The 15252-nt window shown below is 40.1% G+C and overlaps 1 pseudogene; it reads right to left on the bottom strand.

Moving 5' to 3' along the window:
• Nucleotides 1-4559: 4559 nt before the first annotated feature.
• Nucleotides 4560-5140, bottom strand: LOC112807906 (proteasome maturation protein pseudogene; annotated as a pseudogene).
• Nucleotides 5141-15252: the final 10112 nt, after the last annotated feature.

Genomic DNA, 15252 nt, shown 5'->3' with positions numbered 1-15252 from the left:
TTTAATAGCTCCTCGGTTGTGGTCTTTCTATATCTCTCCACTGCTGACTTTTTATTTTGTTCAGACTCTCAGGGGCCATTATGAAGGATTGAGAAAGAGACACAGTGTAATGGGTCTTTAAAAAGATGCATTTGAAGATTTCTTTTTGCTAAAGGAGGATAAACATTCCTAGGGATTTTATGATTTTTCCAGAAAGCAAGAGTATTTGTATGAACTCTCAGAAAGAAAGCACATTACTCAGCACCACATACACAATAAAGAAAAAGACAAAAGAAGAGGAAAATTTCAGGCTTTCTGCCAAAGAGAAACAACTAGCCTTTTGGTATATTCATTAATTCCATATATCCTGATGAAATTCAAACTAACAATAACTATTCTGAATCTTCACTGGTGAAAGTTGGTCCTACCAATAAGCTTCGTCCTGAGCATGAAACCTCACGTAGGAAACACGCTTTAGCAGGACATTACCCATGAGCCATCCGTACCGGAACTGATGCTTCTCAAATCTTTCCTCACCGGATCTCTCTCCTACAGATCACAAGTTGGGCCTGACTCTTGGACATGTCTCAAAATGACCTCACAATGTTTCCCTCTCCTCAAAAAATATTTGCTGAATAAAGACTTGAACTTTTTGACCTGCCTTATCCAAATTGTTTGGCTAAGGTAGAGCAGATTCAGAGATAATTTTAGAAATTTCTCTCTTGTTATATTGGAATATTCTTAAATTGGAGTGGCCCAGGGAGTTGGGTCATTCAAGAACAAGAGTTGAACCTACTTTCCCCAAAGACGTGTTTGGCAAAGTCTTTGGCCTTGGGTTTCCTTATGCTCTCTTGGGGAGAATCACTAGACTAAATTCAAGAATTTAATCAGAGGATATTTGGCTAGCCTGGATCAGAATCAACCAGCTAACAAGAGATAGACTGAGAGAAGACTTTGAGAGAAGCAGTATAACACAGTGGCTATAAGAAGTTTGAAATCAGACAGATACAGGTTTGAATCCTAACCGCAGCATTTACTACTTGTGGGCTGATTTACTCATTGATTTGACAACAATCTTTTTCATGGTCTACAATGCCAGAGACTGTTCTAGATTCTGGGAATAATGAGATCTAATATTAGTGATGCACTTTGCACATGCCTACATCTATATCCTGCATGCCCTCGACACGTGGTAGATGTTACTGTTACAATCCCATCCCAGTTCTGACATCTAAAATTCAGACACTGACACCCTAAGGGACCAAAAATATGTCAATATGGTATTTGCATGAAAGAGTTTTTAAGGAATTATTCCAGCCACCACCCAAGTTCCGTCAAAATTACAAAACATGCGAAAGTCTTGGCCTACCTCTCTTACTTCCTCTTTGTTCCCTTCTAGGACTGTGCTCTGCCCTTTATCTAACATCCTATATCCCACCTACCTGAGTGTCCTCATTATCCAAAAGCTCAAATTACATCAGACTCCCTAGAACCTAAACTCAAATTCACCAAGTCCTTCTCAGACAAGGCACAAATGGATGCTTGCGAATGGTCGATCAATCCTGTATGTCCTCCAACCTCCCAACCCCCGCCCGAATGTTCAAGAATGCTCTCCTGGGACTACCCTGGATTGAGTGGATCCTAAAGGGCAAGTCTGGCAGGGAGAGGGTCTTTTCCCTAGAGATTTGATTTTGCCAGAATGGACAATAGGGAGAGTGGAGTCAGATGGAAGGAAAGGGAGTTCTTTTTTTTTAAAGATTTTATTTATCCGACAGTGAGAGACACAGCGAGAGAGGGAACACAAGCAGGGGGAGTTGGGGAGGGAGAAGCAGGCTTCCCGTGGAGTGGGGAGCCCAATGCGGGGCTCGATCCCAGGACCCTGGGATCATGACCTGAGCCGAAGGCAGACGCTTAATGACTGAGCCACCCAGGCGCCCCTGGAAGGGAGTTCTAAAGCATTGCCCAAACAAGGGCAAGGGACTGAGACAGACTACTAAGAGATGGAGTAACAGTCCAGGGTGTGGGGAGAGCCATGGACTTGAGACGAGAACCTGGTGGACTGTGTGAACGGGAGGGGACCTCCAGGAAAGGCCGAGATAGGGCTCCAGGTGCATTCTGGGCTGTGACATGAAGGTAATCTGCCGAAACAACATCTACATCCTAAAGGAAGAGTTGATCCATCTAAATGGCTCTCCAGTTAGTGGAGTATTGGGGGCATACATTTTTGAGCAGATGGACTTCCAATATTCCTCACCTTCTGAAGTTTTAGGAGGACACATATCCTTCCCCTCTCTACCCTTCTTCCCACATACACGCAAAGACTGATGGTCAAGAGTTTAAATAGACAGCATTGAGACAGTACTGTCTTTAGGAAGAATGATCTGCAGGAAAGAAAGAAAGATATGCAAGATCCAGTGTTACGGTCTTAACAAAAAAGAAGTTGCATACCCGTTCATATAGTTTAAAAAAATAATACTCCTGTGAAAATGGGTACAAAACTCTGAAAGGATCCACAAGAATGCGTCAACACCAGTTGTCTGTAGGGTTAGGGGAAAGGGTTACATTTATAAAAAACAAGCTAATTGAAGTACCCTGATGTCTTGTTAAAAAGCTGTATCTGCACACCACCCACCTGTCCTTGTTCACTTCCCTGAGGGACTCCGAACCTCCGGCAACGCAAGAAAACTGTAAACATCATCAATAGAAAACGAGGGTGTGGGTTGGTGCACGAACAAATGAAAAAGCCAAGGTTTCCTGTTGTCTTAAGTCTGTTCTCAACGAGAAGTAACAATAATTGGAATGGATTTTTATCTCTTGCAATTTTACCCACACTACTTCCGCGTTCTGTGAAAAAGACCTAGGTGTCTTAACTGACGGCAAGTTCAATAGAAACCAGCTGTGGGCGGACAAAACGTCAAATGCAAAGTTAAGTGGGACTAATGGATGTGATGTTCAGTGCTTGGTGACGTATTGTTCTCTGAGCTGGTGAGAGCACCGTTGGAGCAATAAAAGCTATCATTTATTAGAAATGTAACATGTACTCATTGTAAAAAACCAAATAGTACAAAACCATAAGAAATAAATAGTTGAAGTGCCCGCAACTTTCCACCCCCCTTCCTGTTCCCTGTGGTTCGCTGATAGAAACGGTTTGGAGTGTTTTCTTCTAAACTCAAAACATTTTACAGACATAGGTAATTTTCTTCCACAAAAGAAGTCACTTTTAAAAATTGCTTTTTGTTTCTAAATCACAGATCAAAATTTAGAGGTGTTCCGTAGGTTCCTTCATCAGCCGCCTACATGGGGACACTTGTTCATGTCTTTAGGGTCGATCCACAAAAACACAATTTCTGGGTCAAAGGGTACATTTACAATTTTTTAAATTCTTTTTTTTTTTTTTTTAGATTTTATTTATCCATTTGGGACAGAGAGAGAGAGAGAATGAGCAGGGGGAGAGACCGAGGGAGAGGGAGAAGCAGGTTCCCCGCTGAGCCAGGAACCATATGCGGGGCTCAATCCCAGGACCCTGGGATCATTACCCGAGCTGAAGGCAGATGCTTAACCACCTGAGCCACCCAGGCGCCCTACAATTTTTGATAAGTAGTAACAAATCCTTTCCAAAAAGGTGGCATGGAATTCACACTTAGAAACCTATACCCCCCCCACACGCACACATACAGGCAGGAATGTGTTCAGAAAAAAAATTAAGAACATAATACGACATAGCTGTTGAATGCATGGGTTTTGTAATAATCCACTTCATGTTTGAGCTGTATGACCCTGGACATGTTATACAACCTCTTCAAATCTCACTCTCTTCATTCATAAAATGGGAATCATAGCTCCTCCCTCCTGGGTAGATGTGCAGATTTAAATGAGATAGTTTATGTAACAAGATTGTGCAGAGTTTGTCATATAAAGAGGCCTTGATAGATACTACTAATCTGGAAAACAAGTATCATGAGATAATAGAAACAAACTTTCTGGGCATTGCTGATTGTCTTAAAAGATTTGAAAGTTGATCGTGTAGAATCAGATAAGACATCTTCTCTGGAGTTCCAGAAGCCCGATGGGGCTACTGATGGATAGAGGCTATGTCACTTTTTCCAAAAATAAGATGAGTTCAGGGGCTCATAGATTATTTAGTTTGGTGGGCCTTATTTAAGAAAAAAGAACACAGTATTATGAACCTGAAATTTGGTACAAAGTCTTCGGAAGGGTCATACATGCAAAGGTCTCTGAAATGTAAGATTCAGTGAATCTACCTCCAAACGAGTCACTTTTGAGGAAGTACATCCTCTGGGACTAGAAAATTATCTTCCGGGTCATCCCAGCCCATCCCACAGGTCTGGAAATAATGCAAGTAAGCAAGTTAAAAAACTTTTTTTTTTTTAATGGTGTTCTTCAGTTGACTCCTATAGTGGGTGGAAGTTGGACTAGCTAACATCTAATAGATCTGAAATTCCTCAGTTTCCATGAATCTAAAAGTTATTAACATATATCAAAATGACCTCAATATACATATTCAAAAAAAGAAAGAACAAGTAATTCACAGTGTTGGTTATTATCTTTTTTTTTTTAAGCAAAAACTCTCATGTGTCAGTACTTTTAATGTTGTGTACATCAAATTATAGTAAAAAGATGACTATAAACAACATGCAGCCCCTCTATTTTCATGAACAGCACAAGAGATTACAGTAAACCGAGTTTATATTCCACCATCAAGTGTGGTTCTCCCATTAGTTCACTTTGTGACGGGTCATTAAGAATATCTTCAAATCCAATAGTCTCATCATTACCCCTCAAAATATCCAGTGAAAGGTTTGAGCTTGGAAGAAATGGAAGACACTGTACCTGCTGCACTGCCTTGAACTCCATTTGTAATTTTAGTGGAGCAAACAGACCCTGGATGTTTCTTAGTGTGGAAAAATTCATTTTATCTTGGTTGAGCTGGAAATTTTTTTCTGATAATTCAAGAGGATGACTGGGCAAAAGTTCATTTTTCGCACAAGGAAGGCCTTTTCGAAGAAGATCATGACTTTCAAAAGGTCCACTTGCTGAAAGTTCAGTAACTGGAATACTGTCCTTTAACTGAGATCCAAGTCCTCTGGCCTTCATCTTCACTTGCTCTGTGAACAGCCTCTCAGCCCCATTACCGTCAGCCGGCCCCCAGTGTTGGTTCTTATCTTATGTAATCAATATAAAATCAATTTCAGGGGCGCATGGGTGGCTCATTGAGGCCCAGTTAGAGGGCATGGCATCAGTTGAGCGTCCGACTCTTGGTTTTGGCTCAGGTCATGATCTCAGAGTCCTGGGATTGAGAGCCATGTTGGGCTCCACGCTCAGTGAGGAGTCTTCTTGGGATTCTCTCTCTCCCTCCGCCCCTCTGGCTCCTGCTCTCTCTCTCTCTCTCTCTCTGTAAAAAAAAAAAAAATACATAAATCTTAAAAAAAATCAATTTAAGTTTCTTTGGGGAGCAAGGATTATGGGATTACAAGTGCAGTGGGAAATTGGAAAGGCAACTGGGAGGGCCCAAGAAAAGATGATAGGAGGGCTTGAATATTAATACAGTGGAAGGAGGAAGCCAGCAGGGAAGCAAACAGCCAAGGTTTGAATATCCTTGGCAGGTTGTTTGGATTCTTACGCATGTCAAGGACATTTTGGAGATTTGGAGAGAGACTGTGACTCTTGAGCCATGGGATTTCTCATTAGCTTGAGATGAGAGAATGGCTGGGTGAGGGTTCAGGCTGTTGACCTCAAAGAAGGCCTGATGAGGAGCCGGTGAGAATGGAGCCATGCCCTCTAACTGGGGCTCTGTCACTGGTTAGTTGATCTCAAACAGGTCCCCAAATCAACTAGTAGTAGTTAACAACAGTCCTGGGTTCAACTTCTGGTTTTACCAAATATTTGTCATACCATCTTTGGCAAATCACTCAATTTCTCTAAGCCACAGCTTACAGAATGTGTGAATGGGGATGATTATACTTACTTCAGACATAAGGTTTTTGTGAGATTTAAATTAGGTAGCCCTCAAAACATTCTCCGTAGTTCCTGGCACAAAGCAATTAGAAGTGTTGACTCTATTTTTTAGTTTTTTTAAAAATTATGAACACCTACCAGATACTTTTTTTTTTTGGTATCAGGTGTAATTGGTAGTCCAAACTGTGTAAGACTTCTAGGAGTATATAATCCATTAAAATTATATATAATTATTTATGATTCAAGGTAGTTTTTGTTAGTTACGTATCTAACGGTTATTTAGAATGCAGAGGTGAGTCATTTTGGGCTGCAATTAGCAAGAGTTGTTTTAGAGGAAAAGGCATTTTATTTTATTCTATTTTATTTTATTTCATTTTTTAAAAGATTTTATTAATTTGAGAGAGAGAGAGTATGAGCAGGGGGAGAGGCAAAGGGAGAAGCAGACTCCCTGCTGAGTGGGGAGCCCGACAACAGGGCTTGATCCCAGGACCCTGAGATCATGACCCGAGCCAAAGTCAGATGTTTGACCCAGCCACCCAGGGGCCCCTAGAGGAAAAGGCATATTAGATGGGCCTCCAAATACAGGCAGAATTTTAAAATCAAAACTTGTGAGATATTGAAAGAACTACCATCAGCAGATGCCAAACCAGGACAGACTGTTGAGGGAACAGAGAAATATGCAGTTAATTTTTAAAACAGCTTTATTGAGCTATAATTGGCATTAGATAAACTACGCATAGTTAAAATGTACAATTTGATAAGTTTTGATATATAGGTACATCCATGACACTACCATTGCAGTCTAGGTGATGAACATGTTGAACACCCATAAAGTCTTTTATGCCCCTTGGTAAATTTCCTTCCCACCCTAGCTTGCATTTTCCTGGAAGTTCATATAAATGGGCAAAGCTTCTTTTATAGGCTCTTTTATGTCTCCTTTTTTACATTCAGCATAATTATTTTGAGAGATTTCTTTTCTTTTTGTTGCTGAATAGTATTATATTTATGAATTTACCACAGTTGTTTATCCATTCTCCCATGGATGCACATTGGGGCTATTTCCAGTCTGGACCTACTGCTATGAACATTTGTGTCCAAGTGTTGGTATGGACACATGTTTTCTTTTCTCTTGAATAAACCCACCTTGAGTGGAATGGCTGAGTCATATGTAGGCATATGGTTAACGTTTTAAGAAACTGCCAAACTGTTTTCCAAAGTGGTTGTAACATTTGATATTCCCACCGACAGTGCGTGAGAATTCGAATTTCTCTATGTCCCTGCCAACACTTGACATGTTCAGACTTCTTAATTTTAAGATAATTTCATAGGTGGGTAGTGGTATCTTATCATGGTTTTAATTTGCATCTTTCTAATGACCACTGGTGTTGGGCATCCTTCCATGCCCTTAGTTGCCATTAGTCTATCCTATTTGATGAATTATCTGCTCAAGGCCTATGTCCATCTTTCCATGGAATTGCTCATTTTCTTTCGGTTGCATAGAGTTTTTAATATACTTTTGGGTATAAGTTTGTGGTTGGATATGTGATTTGCAAATGCTCTTACTATTTTTCCACACTACTGAGTTTAATTTGCTGATATTTTGTTGAGGAGTTTTGCATCTGTGTTAATTAGGGAAATTGGTCTGTAATTTTATTTCTTTTTCTTTTTTTGTTTTGTTTTGCCTGGATTTGGTACTAACGTAATGCTGGCTTCATAAGATGAACTGAGAAATGTTCCTTCCTCTTCTATTTTCTGGAAGAGATTGTGTAGGATTGGAGTTATTTCTTTTTTCAATTTTGTTAGAATTTTCCAATAAAGCCAGGTGGGCCCGGAGATTTCTGTGTACAATTTATTTTTCACATCGATCTTGTATCCTGTGACACTGATTAATTCAGTTATTAGTCTAGTAACGTTTTTGAAAAACCCACTGAATTTTCTACATGGAGGATCATTGGGAATAAACAGTTTGTTTTACTTCTTCTTTTCCAATCTGGATGACTATGTTGTTTCTTGACCGATTGCCCTGGCTAGACTTACCAGTGCAATGTTAAATAGATGGTGTGATAGCAGGCATAACTGTTTTGTTATTGATTTGTTTTTGATTCAAATTTTTAACAGTAAATATGATGTTAGCTATGGTTGTTTTGCTTTTTTGTTTTTGGGTTTAGATGCCCTTTATTAGGTTCGGGAGGTTCCTTTATAATTCATTTTGCTAAGAGTTTTATTGGTAATGGATGTTGGACTACGTCAAATGCTTTTTCATATCTATTGAGGTTTCTTTTTTTGAGGCTGTTAAGATGGTGAATTAAATCAATCAATTTTTGAATTAAAAATAGAAATACCAGGGGCACCTGCGTGGCTCAGTCAGTTAAGCATCTGCCTTTGGCTCAGGTCATGATCTCAGGGTCCTGGGATTGAGTCCTGTCAGGCTCCCTCCTCAGCGGGGAGTCTGCTTCTCCCTCTCTCTCTGCTCTCTCTCTCTCAAGTAAATAAATAGAATATTAAAAAGAAATTCCATACAATCCAGCAATTCTACTTCTGGGTAATTTTCTTAAGAAAATGAAAACACTGATTTGAAAAGACATATGCACCCCTGTGTTCACTGCAGCATCGTTTACAATAGTTAAGATATGGAAGCACCCTAAGTGTCCGTTGATAGATAAATGGATAAAGATGTGATATATATATATATATATATATATATATATATATATATATATTTGTTGTATATATATATATATAAAATGGATATATATATAATGGAATATTACATAACCATAAAAGGGATGCAATCTTGACATTCATCACAACACGGATGGACCTAGTGGGTATTAGCCTAAGTGAAATAAGTCAGAGAAAAACAAATACTGTATGATTTTACTTACACATGGACTCTAAAATCAAAACAAAATAGAGACAAGAGTCATAAATATAGAAAACAAACTGGAGGCTGCCAGGACAGAAGGGGGTGGGGAGAAATAGGAGTAAGAAGTACAAACTTCAGTTTTCTTTTTTTTTAATGTCTTCTATTTTATTATTTATTTATTTATTTATTTTAAAGATTTATCTATTTATTTGAGAGAGAGAGAGCAAGTGGGAGAAGGGACAGAGGGAGAGGAAGGGGGGATAATTCCAAGCAGACGCTTCACTGAACACAGAGCCCGATGTGGGGCTCGATCTCATGACCCTATGATTATGACCTGAGCTGAAACCAAGAGTTGGACGCTCAACTGACTGAGCCACTCAGGCGCCCCAATTTTTTTTAAAGTAGACTCCATGCCAACGTGGGGCCTGAACTCGTGACCACAAGATTAAGGATTCCATGCTCCACTGACTGAGCTAGCCAGGTGCTCCCAAACTTCAGTTTTCAAATAAATACGTCAAAGAATATCAAGGATAGTACCAGGAATATAGTCAATAATATTGCAATGACTTTGTATGTTGACGCATGGTCAACTACACTTACCGTGGTGATCATTTCATAATGTATATAAATGTTGAATCACAATGTTGTACCCCTGAAACTAATATAATATAGTATGTTGACGATACTTCATTTAAAAAAATAAATAAAAATTGATCAATGTTTGAATATTTAAGCCAATCCTGAATTTCCTGGAATAAATTCTATTTGATCATCATGGATCCAATTTGGTAAATTTTTTTGAGAATTTTTGCATTTATTTTCATGAGAGATATTGATCTGTAGCTTTCTTGTAACATTTTTGGCTGTCTTTGGTATCAGACTAACACTGGTCTTTAGCACAAGTTAGAAAGCAGTCCTTTCTTTTCAATTTCCTGGTTGTGTATAACTGGTATTCTTTCTTTCTTTCTTTTTTTTTTTTAAAGATTTTATTTATTTATTTGAGAGAGAGAATGAGATAGGGAGAGAGCATGAGAGGGGAAATGGTCAGAGGGAGAAGCAGACTTCCTGCTGAGCAGGGAGCCCGATGTGGGACTCGATCCCGGGACTCCAGGGTCATGACCTGAGCCGAAGGCAGTCGCTTAACGAACTGAGCCACCCAGGCGCCCGACTGGTATTCTTTCTTAAGGGTTTGAGAAAATTTACCGCGGAAGGCAAGTCGGCCATAAGAGATTTTATGTGTGTTGGGGGTGGGGTGGGGTGGGAGAAGTTTTTAACTACCAATTGAGTTTCTTTAATAGATATAGGGCTATTCAGAATTTTTATGCCTTCTTGACTGATCTTTGGTAGTTTGTGTCATTAAAGGAATTTGTTGATTTCCTCTAAGCTGTTGAATTTATTGGCATATAGTTGTTAGTAATATTCACCTATTACTCTTTTAATCTCTCTAGATTCTATAATGAGGTCACCTCTTTCATTCCTGATACAGATAATTTATGTTCCTTTTTTTACAATGAGTATGGCTTTAAATGTATCAATTTTATTGATCTCCTTAAAGAGAGTTTTGGTGTAGGCTTACTGATTTTATTAATTTTCCTCTGCTGGGTTTCTGTTTTACATATTTTCTTTTTTTTTTAAAAGATTTTATTTATTCATTTGCGAGAGACAGAGAGAGAAAGAGAGAGAGAGAGCGAGAGAGAGAGAGCATGAGGGGGGGAGGGTCAGAGGGAGAAGCAGACTCCCCGCTGAGCAGGGAGCCCGATGCGGGACTCGATCCCGGGACTCCAGGATCGTGACCTGAGCTGAAGGCAGTCCCTTAACCAACTGAGCCACCCCGGCACCCAGTTTTACATATTTTCTTGATTTCTACTTTGATCTTTATTATTTCCTTCTTCTGCTTACTTTGGGTTTACTCTGCTTTTTTTCCTAGTTTTTTGTTTTTTTTTTAAGGTGGAAGCTTGAGGTCATTCATGTAAGATCATTCTTTTTTGATATAGGCATTTAATGCTATAAATTTTCCCTTAAGTATTGTTTCAGTGGCACCCCACAACTTCTGATCTATTGTGTTTTCATTTTCATTCATTAAAAAAATACTTGCTAATTTCCCCCCTTTAATTTCTCCTTTGATTTTGGGATTACCTAGATGTTACTGAATTTCCAAATATCTGGGGATTTTCTAGAGATCCTTTGGTTACTGATTTCTAATTTAATTCTATTGTGGTCCAAAAGCATATTGTGTAAGACTTGCATCCTTTTAACTTTATTAAGAGTTGTTTTATGGCCCTATGATCTATCTTGCTGCTCATGGGGGTTTTCTATAATCCCCCGTTTCACAGGGTGGGGGTGATGCCCATAATGGAAGCCTGCTCACACAGATGGTTTCATAAGAGAGGAACACTGAACCTGGGGACTCATAACTTTAATAGCAAGGAGGAGGAACACTGCTCTTTGTTTCCCTCATCTGTCAGGTTTGCTCATTGCAAATACAATCTTGAGCAATGGCCCAGGTAAATTGCTGCCAGGGTCCTGCAATTTTGGCATACGGGCAAGACTATATAGGCATCCTCAGAACCCACGGTGAGTCACCCCTCCAATGACATCACTGAAACTCGTTTCATTTTTTTGGATTATTTTTTTTCTGTCTGTATTTTTGAGAGTTTCTATTTCTATGCTTTCAATTCACTAATCTTTTCTTCCGCAATATCTAATCTGCACTTAATCCCATGTAGTGTATTCTTCCTCTCAAATATGGTGGTTTTAATCTCTAAAAGTTTCATTCAGGTCTTTAAAAAAAATATCTTCCATGTTTCTATTTAACTTTTTAAATCTACAGAACACAGGTGTAATAACTGTTTTAATGTCCTTATCTGGTAACTAACTTCTCAACCCTGGGTCAGTTTTGGTTGATTGTTAGTCTCATTATCATGGGTTATGTTTTTCTGCCTGTTTCACGTGTGGGAATCTTTGATTGCTTGCCAGATCATGTGGTTTTGACATTGTTGGGTGCTGGATATTTTTGTATTCCTATAAATCTTCTTGAGCTTTTGTTCTGTGATGTAGTTCAGTTTCTTGGAAACAGTTAAGTCACTTGGAAACAAGTTACTTGGAAACATTTTAATTCTCTTGGGTCCTGCATTTGTGACTTTATGATTGTTTTATGATTTGCTAGGCTGGGTTCAGGTGAGGCTCATTCTAGGAGTAACCTAGGAATAATTAATTCCACACTGCTGAGGCACGACCTTCCTAAGCACTCTACCCACTGCTCTGTGGCCTATGGGTTTTTTGCAGTCCTGTGGTTGGCTCAGTCACCCACCTGGCCCTGGATGACTGCTGTGCACCGTTCCCTTACCCCTTTCAGATGGCTGTCTCCCTGGTATTGGGTGGTTTCCTCACAATCACGCTCTGCTCCAAGCTCTGCCAATACTCAATGGGACACTGAAGGTCTCCAGAGCTCTCTCTGCAGTGTTCCTCCCTCTGATATCCTGTTCTGTGAATACTAGCTGTCCTGTTTGCACAGACTCAGCTTCATCTCAACTCTGGGAGTCTCCTAGACCCTACCTCAATGTTCTGGCTTACAAGTTCTCTCAAGGCTATAAAATGAGACCATTTGAGGACTTTCCTCATTTATTTCCCATCTCTTGGGATTCCTGTACTTCATTGTCTGATGTCCAGTGTCTTGAAAACAATTGTTTCATATATTTTGTCTTTTTTTTTATTGTTTCAGAAGAGATGATCCCAGTCCTCATTTACTCCACCTGAGCCAGAGGTAGAAGTCTTCTTATTAATATCTTGACTTAAGCTATTATTTCTTCAAATAATTTTTTCTGTCCTCCCACTTCAGAAACTCCAATTACACAGATAGTAGGCGGCTTAAAGTTTTCCCACACTTTACTGATTCTTCCCTCACGTTTTAAAAGTCTTTTCCTCTCTGGGTTTCATACTGGATTATTTCTATTGCTATGTTTTCAAGTTCATTCATCTTTTCTTATGCAATGTTTACCCATAATTAAACCCATTCAGTATATTTTATTTTTATTTTTTTCCATTTGGTGTATTTTTAAGCTCAGATATCATAATTTCATCTCTACATATTCAATTTAGGTCTTTTTAAAAAATTATCTTCCATATCTCTGCTTAACATGTTAAATTTTTCCTCTAGCTACTTGAATATATGGAATACAGTGATAATTACTTTTAATGTTCTTTCCTACTCATGTGTCAGTTTTGGGTCAGTTTTGAGTGATCACCTCATTATGGATCTTTCCTGCTTCTTTGCACATCTGGTAATCTTTGATAGGTGCCAGAAATTGTAAATTTTACTTTGGTTTAAGTGTTGAATGTTTTTGTATTCCTATAGACATTTTTTAAAATTAATTAATTAATTTATTTTAGAGAGAGAGAGAGGGTTGTGAGGGGCAGAGGGGAGGGAGCGAGAGAATCCCAAGCAGATACCCCACTGAGCACCGAGACAGATGTGGTGCTCAATCTCATCACCCTGGGATCATTACCTGAGCCGAAATCAAGAATCGGACACAATACCCCCTGAGCCACCCAGGCACCCCGCCTATAGACATTTTTGAGCTTTGTTCTGGGACATGGTTAAATGACTTGGAAACAAACCATTTGGTCCTTTTGGAGCTCTTTCGAGCTTTTTCCGGCAGATCCAGCAAATGATATAATTGAATGATATAATTCAGTTTAGGGGTAATATCCCCCCACTTTTGAATACTCCATCTGATGCTCTGTGAATTATGAGGTTTTCCGCTCTGGCTAATGGAAACAGAAACAATTCCAGGCCCTTTAGGGGTTCCAAGGACCATTCCTTCTAGTTCTTTTGGGTGCTTCTTTTCTTGGTTCCAGGTACTTTTCTCCCATGCATTCATGGATGGGGCAAGGAATGACTGGGGCAGTCATAGTGCTCATGCTGTTTATTTCTTTACATCATCACCCTTCTTTACCTGATGACCAATGTCTTGAAAATTTTTGTTTCCTATATATTTGTTCCCCAGATTTGGGTTATTTCAGGAAGGAAGGTAAATCTGGTTCCTTTTATTTCACCTCATCTGCAACCTGAAGTCCCCACAGTTAATTCTGAAGACTAGGATTCACAGTTTTTATAATCGTTGATAAATTTTCTAATAAAGTTTAGTGATAAACTCTTTCAGAGAGTATGATTTTAATACAAAATATAAACTTAAAATCTTAAATTTAATCCAGGTAAATTAGCTCAATCACTATTTCCAAGACTGCTTATTCCTTCAACAAATATTTGAGCAGCTACTATGTAGTAGACATCCCTCTAGTTGCAGGGAATTACAGCTAGGAACAAGACAAAATCCCTGCTCTCGTGGAGTTCATGTTCTAGTGACTGTGTTTTTCAAAATGTGAATGCAGCCTATATGCTAATTTGTCAACGTCTTTTTGCTAAAAAGCTCAAAGCAATAAAACTAAGTGATGTCAAAATTCTAAGGGACAATGACAAATCTAGGCATAGTTTCAGCTTGAAACATGTCAACAAATTGAAAGCTCTTGAAGCACAAACAGTTGTGTAGCATCTGTGGACAGCTTTTATTCAATTTAGACTTAAACTTTAGAAGTCAAGTACCCTGCCTATCAGTTCGCCTCTGGATCCCCAGTGCCTAACAGTGTCTGGATTACAGCAGGTGCTTAATAAATGAGGCCACGAAAAGATTTCAACCTGCTGGCTCCAAAGGACCTCGCCTTGATTCCTTCCGGACATAATTGACAGGGAACAGCTAAGCAGAACCACAGGGATGAAAATGCTTATGTGGAGCATATGACGGCGAGATAGAAGTGTAACATGAAGCTAGCTGCTTGTCTACCATTGTCAGTTCTTTTAAATTTATGACTGGCAGGTGAGAGCTGACACCTCCCGCCTTTGGTTTGGTTCCTGACATTTTAATATGGTTGATCAAGTTTCTTGCCTTGATTTCCCCAGATGAGGGAGGGGAGAAGAAGAAGGGATTCTGTAGCTTTTAAACTATACTCTTCAGGGGTGTAGGTGCATGATATCTGTGGAAGTATGTGGAAAACGCGAATATGCAAATGATATATGGAAAACTTGGGATGCGTTGGAGGTGGAGGCCTCCCCTGGCCCGCGTACACCCATCACCCCCGCTCTTCCCCCCACCGCCCGTAACCGACCCAGGCGCGGGCAAGCCAAGCCCACCGCGAGCCAGAAGGGTAAGTGGGAGGCGTGGGCTGGTGCAAGCAGGCTCAGCTCGCGACCAAGGAAGTTTGCTGCAGCGGCGTGAGCGCGGACCCCCAGCCGCCCCGCGCCCCGGCCCACCCGCACGTGCTCGGAGCGGCGGGGGCGGGGGCGGGGGCGGGCGGAGGGCGGAGCGGGGGCGCGGCCGGGCGGCCACGTGACCCGCGGCGCGGGTATTAAGCCGCGCGGCGGCTGCTCTCGGCCC

This window comes from Callorhinus ursinus, unplaced genomic scaffold (assembly GCF_003265705.2).
Source record: "Callorhinus ursinus isolate GAN/ISIS: 27379988/994484 unplaced genomic scaffold, GSC_fseal_2.0 scaffold32, whole genome shotgun sequence".
In the NCBI taxonomy this organism is placed as follows: domain Eukaryota; kingdom Metazoa; phylum Chordata; class Mammalia; order Carnivora; family Otariidae; genus Callorhinus; species Callorhinus ursinus.
This window is presented reverse-complemented; position numbering and strand designations above follow the sequence as displayed.